We start from the raw sequence: 7383 nt of genomic DNA, 5'->3' as shown, positions 1-7383 counted from the left end.
TAATGGTGGGACATTAGTAGCACTTTTAGGTCAGAGGAAAAGAGTTTCAATTACAAGGGTTTGGAAGGTGAAAGTAAAGTGAAGTAGAGGCATTTCTTCCCTTCTCCCTCCCTGCCTCAGCTTCACCCTACCTCCATTTTCCAATCTCTTTTTGACCCCCATTGACTGAAGCCCATAGAAACTGGAGAATAAGGGATCTGAAAGGACAGTTATTCGGGGTCAGCCTCCCAAGGCACAGAGTGTGACAGAGATGAGTGAAGAATGAATCTGAAGGTCAAATGGAGAACAACTAGCAGAGACAAATTTTACTCAAGAAGAAATATATAATCCTAGAGATTTTATTTGTGGTCAATATAAATTCTGCAAACTAATTTTTAGAGTGATATTGTTGAAAGGACCTAATTCCAGCTCTAACTCTCAGACAAACTTTGCCCCAACTGATGCAAACCGATGGATGTCTATTCATCCACCTCATAAACGTCACCAAAGGGATATGCTATGATTTCCCATAATAAAACAATTGTAGCCATTTTTTTTCAACTAATTTGGTAGATGTTTGTCTTTTTTCACTCCTAGTAGATTATATGGTATGCATTTTTATGTGTATTCTAAGTAATTTCACCACTACATACTCTGTGTATTCATTTTCTATTTCTGCATAATAAATTCTCTCAAAATGAGCAACTTAAAACAGCACAAATCTTATTATTTCATAGTTTCCGTAGATCAAAAATCCACCAGAATATGATTTCAGGTACTCGGTTCAGGATACCACAGGCTGAAATTCATGTGTTGGCCAAGCTGAGTTCTTATTTGGAGACTGTGAGGAAAACTCTTCTACCAATCTCATTCTTCGTATTGGCAGTTTTGGTCCTTGTGTGTGTAGGATTAAGATCTTCATTTCTTTATTGGCTATCATTCAGGGGCCACTTTCAGCTCCTAGAGGTCACCCACATTCCTTGCCACATGGCCCCTTCTTTCTTCAAGCCATCAACAGTGCACCAAATATTTTTCATGCTTCAAATCTCTGACTTCCTCAGTCTGACTTCTAAGCTCAGATTTAAAGGGCTCATATGATGAAGTCAAGCTCATTAGAATCATTTTTATATCATAAGGTCAACTAAATTGAGACCTTAATTACTTATGCAAAATCCCATTTGCCATGTAATGTAACATAATAAAGAAAATTCTGTCTTATCAAATTCACAGGTTTCACATACACTCAAGGGGAGGAAATTACACAGTTCACAAACACCAGAGGGAAAAAATGGGGGAAGCTGTCTTAGAATTCTGCATACCACACTATGGGATGTCAGTATATTCTTATTAGTATAATCTAGTATTTTTCTCCCTTAATTCTAAATTTCTGTGCCTTTCAAGTATTCAGTAAAACAAAGCTCATTATATGATCATCATTTTTAAAATGAACCATTTTGTTCTTACAAACTTCATAAACCATATCTCATAATTTTTGAACCTCTGATCAAATAATTCCAACTCCTTTAATGTTTTTTCATATGTTTACTTTTTCAAACACATTCATATTTCAATTTATAGTCTCTTAATCTTCATTTTTTTATATCCCTCTTACATTGGTGAGTCAATGTTTGTTCTTAAAGTCACTTACAGTGGAACAGTTCTTTAATATGTTTGCAAGTCTTCTTGAACAGCTGATTCTTATTCTAATTATTGCTTTAGTCCTTTAAAAAGGAAGCCATGGCCATTAGAAAACTAAATTTAATCATTAAGGAAATCTTTTATTATCCAGTTCCTCAAAATATTGATGAAATATCGTAGTTGTAACAGAGGGAGTAAGTAGACGGGATAGTGCTAGAAACCGAGATGTTGGCACTCAGTTAGCTTTCATGGTGTCACTCAGTTACCAAGTGATGCTGAAGAGTGTCTGAGACTTTTGTTTATCACAATTACTTCATCTGTGCAAGTGATTTTCATGATTTCCTATTCTTGCTAACACTTCTTAATTGTCCTTGAGATAACAGAAAACCAAATCTATGAATAGGTGTATTGAATTCAGTATTTTTTAACTAAAATTAAATAATCAGTTGAAAATTACCTAAGGTAACAATTGAATTACAGTAAAAACTAATCTGAAAGCAGAAGTTTCTTGTTTGTCTCCATGGATGATTGATAGGTTCATACTATTGGCTCCCTAAGATCTGTAAATTAGGGTTCAAATGGTAAGAAAAAATAAAATTTGCTCCAGAAATTATCATATAATCCAACTGCCAATGATTACATTGTTCTGGATAATTGTATTTGACAGTCTATAACACACCATCCCTCTGTGAGGGAAGACATGTCAAGAACGGATGCACTGTTTTGGCAGAAATTGCTGTTATTCTACAAGATTTACATTTACATTCATGCCTTGAGGTGCTCCAAAGAGAAAACATTCATACAAATTTTTTTTTTTTTTTTTTTTTGAGACAGAGTCTTGCTATGTCACCCACGCTGCAGTGCAGTGGCGCGATCTAGATCACTGCAAGATCCGCCTCCCGGGTTCACGCCATTTTCCTGCCTCAGCCTCCCGAGTAGCTGGGGCTACAGGCACCCGCCATCGCACCCGGTTAATTTTTTTCTATTTTTACTGGAGACGGGGTTTCACCATGTTAGCCAGGATGGTCTCGATCTCCTGATCTCGTGATCCACCCACCTCGGCCTCCCAACGTGCTGGGATTACAGGCGTGAGCCACCGCGCCCAGTCCATACAAAATATTTTTAATGTTTTCTAATCCATTTGGTACAGGATTAGCTTTTGCTATGAAACATAGGGTGTCACAATTAAAACCAACTCTAGGCTGGGCACAGTAGCTCTCACCTGTACTTTCAGCACTTTGGGAGGCTAAGGGGGAGGATCGATCACATGAGGCCAGGAGTTCAAGAGAAGCCTGAATGACATAGTGAGACCCTATCTCTACAAAAAATTTTAAAAAATTAGCCAGACATGGTGCTGTGCTACTGTGGTCTTAGCTACTTGGGAGGCTGAAGTAGGAGGATTGTCTGAACCCAGGAGTTCAAGATTGCAGTGAGATATGATTGCACCACTGCACTCCAGCCTGGGTGACAGTGAGATCCTGTCTGAAAACAAAACCAAAAATAAAAACCAATCTTAGTTGTGTTTTCCAGGCTGTGTTAAACTACTGAATGACTTGAGCAAAACAAAACAAAACAAAAAAGTCCTCTTAGTCAATATGCAATATAAAAAAACGTTCAGCAACTCTTACTTGGGAGATTTTTATATAAGGAGTATGTAGTAAATAAATACGACGTAAAATTGAACGGAAGTGTGCTGAGTTGTTTTTCTACAGAAGACAAAAGACACACAAATAGATGATAGGAGAGAGAGTCATTAAACTGAGTCATTTGTTCAAGTCCAAGCCAGATCAGTAGTAACCAAAAGCTATTACTAAGTGATGACGTGCTTTGACCTATGAGAAATAAGCCTGTCCAGTTGCTAAACTACATGGATTGGCACTATATTTTGGAGTAAATGAGCACAGGTGCTTAACATCCTCCTCGCCTCTAGGGATTGACCTTTTCCAATGGGGTTTTGGCCCATTGATATAACAATGGGGAAAATTGCAATCAGACACCTTTGTGTGACTTTCTATAGGCAGTTGCCCCATAAATCAAATTTCAATTGACCCAGGATTATCTAAAAAGGTTGATCAAATTAGTATACTTAAGAATGAATAATGGGGGGCCGGGCGCGGTGGCTCACGCCTGTAATCCCAGCACTTTGGGAGGCCGAGGCGGGCGGATCACAAGGTCAGGAGATCGAGACCATGGTGAAACCCCGTCTCTACTAAAAAAATACAAAAAATGAGCCGGGCGCGGTGGCGGGCGCCTGTAGTTCCAGCTACTCGGGAGGCTGAGGCAGGAGAATGGCGTGAACCCAGGAGGCGGAGCTTGCAGTGAGCCAGGATCGCGCCACTGCACTCCAGCTCGGGCGACAGAGCGAGACTCCGTCTCAAAAAAAAAAAAAAAAAAAAAAAAAAAAAGAATGAATAATGTATGGTCCCATTTCCCAAATGAATTGGAGAAAACTTTACAGAGAGACAAAAGGGAAAGACAAAAAATGCTAATCAATGTTCTAGCAGCCACCTGTGAGTGACTAAGAATCATTAATTAAAATTCCATTCAACTATAAAAAATGCAATTACTGTGACTCCAATTGTTAACTTTCATTACAGGCAAGAGGAATCAGAAACACACATATACAGATACAAAGGAAAAATAACTTGCTTCTGATCTGTAAACTAGTGCATGCATGTGCACGTGCACACACAAACACACTAACCAGATGGGGTTAAAATTTTTTCTGTGGTAAAACTACTATTGACAGATTCGAACTCCAGTTTCTATCATTAGGTCACCCTAAAGGAATAGAACCAGAAGATTGCAGAATTGCGGCCTTCGATTCTCCTCTCTAAGTAGACTGAGTACACTTGAAGACAACAATATGGGCATTCATTAGATGAAATTTGGAAGACAAAGCTGAGGTTGAAAATTACATTTCTTTTGACTAAACTTAGGCAGGACATTTAGTCTAGCATTCACCACAGGTCTCATTGGTCCCTACTACCTGTACCAGACTTTCCACAGGCACACTACATGCGTGGCCATTAAGGTTTTTAGTTTGCATTCCCAGGAATAAATTGATTTCTCACTTTGATAACATGCTGTGCTACTTCTGGCTTTTACATTAAAACCCTTAGAGGACGGATGATAAGTATGGTTACAGAACACATTGTCTGAGTTTCAAATCTGGCTTATTCACTTAATAAATGCTATAGTTTGGATATTCATCCACCCCACGATATCTCACACTGAAATTTAATCCCCATTGATGGAGATGAGGCCTAATTGGAGCTGTTTGGGTCATGTGGGTGGATTCCTCATGAATGGCTTGATGTCGTCCTCAAAGTAATGAGTGAGTTCTTGCTCTATTAGTTCCCGTGAGAGCTGGTTGTTAAAAAGAGCCTGGCACCTCCACTCTCTTTCTCTTGCTTCCTATCTCACCATGTGATCTCTGCACAGTTGACCCCACTTTGTCATCTGCCATGAGTAGAAGCAGCCTGAGTCCCTCAACAGAAGCCAAGCAGATGCTGGCACCATGCTTCTTGTACAGCATACACAACATGAGCCAAATAAAGTTATTTTCTTTATAAATTACCCAACCTCAGGTAATCCTTGAAAACAATACTAAATGGACTAAAACAGTAACTATGTGACTACTTTATACCAGAGACTCAAAATTTCTGAGCCTTAGTTTCTATGACTATAAAATGGGGAGGGAGATAATATTAATATCTAATTCACAGGGTTATTGTGAGTATTCAAGTGTGGTTAAAATACTGCCTGGAGCATAGTAAGTACTATGAAAGTGTTTGTTATTACTTTCTTTTAAGAAAGTGGTAGGGTACTTTTGAACTACTTGGAGGCTAAATAGTGGTGACAAAGGAGGACAGAGGAAGCCAAAAGAGAAAAAGTCTTAATCTGATTAATTATATGTGGGTCAAAAATAAATACCAGCACCAATGAATATGAGGTAAGACAAGTGTTTTGCTAAATTAAGATATTAAATCTTATTTCAAATTATTTGAGCCTTCTATAAGATTTTAAGTGGGACTAATTCTCCCACTGAAGGCAACTTTTTATTCATTTCATTGTCAGCATAAATGACTTTCATTCATCTGAATGCAATCATGAGATCTATCTGACAGTTTCATCTCCCAAAGAAATTGTTTTTTATTACATGTGCTTTTATCATGTAAGTTTTCTTGCATTGAAAATCAAGACATGCCCAAAAACAATCTAATTTTGGGTTTTACTTTTAATGGAGGCTTTAATGTCAATTAATTTGTCGAGGAATACAGAGTAATTTAGAAGCCTATTTCAGAGTGATTGAGAAAATATTCATTCATGCCAGCAATATTCCAGTATTCTTTGTTTGAGACATCCATGGAAATGGTTTGAGTAGCTTATTCTAGTAATTTCCCAAGCTGGTGAAAAGAATTCACCATGAATCACAATAGCAGTGTTTTTAAATAGAGCCATAGAAAATAAGGTATCAAATTTCTATATGTGATGTATGGTCTCCTCTAGTGTGGGAAAGGAAGATGCTATATCAGTAAACAAGAACAGTGAGGGGAATAATAAACCTCAAAGCTCTGTGGCCTAAGACAATAAAGGTTTTATTTTTTGCTCATGCTATGTATACAACACAGGTCAGAAGGAGGCTCTGCTTTTTGGAATCATTCAGGAACCCACGCTGACAGAGACTCTGTTTCAACAGTGTAACAGAGGGAAGGAAATGTGAAGATTATGCACTGGCTATTAAAGTGTTTGCCTTGAAAAGACACATGTTGGTTCTGCTCACATTTCATTAGCTACAATCAGTCACATGGCCATGCTTAACTTCAAGGGGACTGAAAAGTGCAATCCTACCATGTGCTGAGAATGATAAGGTCTGGAATAGTTATGAACAACCCTGATTACCACCACAGATGTTCATCTAATTTACAGGAAAATTAGAAGTCTGTGTAAGATTGCTGCACTTTTAGAAAAATTAGGTCTGATTGTTTTTGTTTCAATACCCTTTCTTAGCCTGGGTTCCCAGAAAGTAAAGTCTGAGGCAAGTGCTCTATGCTACTAACAGTATTGGAATGTACAACTTCAGGATAGCAAGGGCAAGGGGAAAAGGTAGGGTAATAAGAAGAGTAAATATTAGAGCATGCATTAATATATGGTGTTGGTGGGCATCAAGCCTGTATTAGTCCGTTTTCATGCTGCTGCTAAAGACGTATCTGAGACTGGGCAATTTACAAAAGAAAGGTTTATGGACTTAACAGTTCCACGTGGCTGGGGAGTCCTCACAATCATGGCAGAAGGTAAAAGGCATGTCTCGCACAGGTGGCAGACATGAGAAGAGAGTTTGTACAGGGAAACTCCCCTTTTTAAAACCATCAGATCTTGAGAGATGTATTCACTATCACAAGAACAGCATGGGAAAGACCTGCCCCCATGACTGAGTTACCTCCCACTGTGTTCCTCCCACAACACATGGAAATTAAACATGAGATTTGGTTGAGGACACAACCAAACCATATCATTTCACCTCTGCCCCCCTCCCAAATCTCATGCCCTCACATTTCAAAACAATCATGTCTTCCCCACAGTCCCTCAAATCCTTATTTCAGCATTAACTCAAAAGTTCACAGTCCAAAGTTTCATCCGACGCAAGGCAATTCCCTTCTGCCTATGAGCCTGCAAAATCAAAAGCAAGTTAGTTACTTCCTAAATACAACGCAGTACAGGCATTGGGTAAATAGAGCCATTCCAAATTGGAGAAATTGGCCA

Source organism: Macaca nemestrina, chromosome X, assembly GCF_043159975.1.
Source record: "Macaca nemestrina isolate mMacNem1 chromosome X, mMacNem.hap1, whole genome shotgun sequence".
Classification (NCBI taxonomy): Eukaryota; Metazoa; Chordata; class Mammalia; order Primates; family Cercopithecidae; genus Macaca; species Macaca nemestrina.
Note: the sequence above shows the minus strand (reverse complement) of the source record.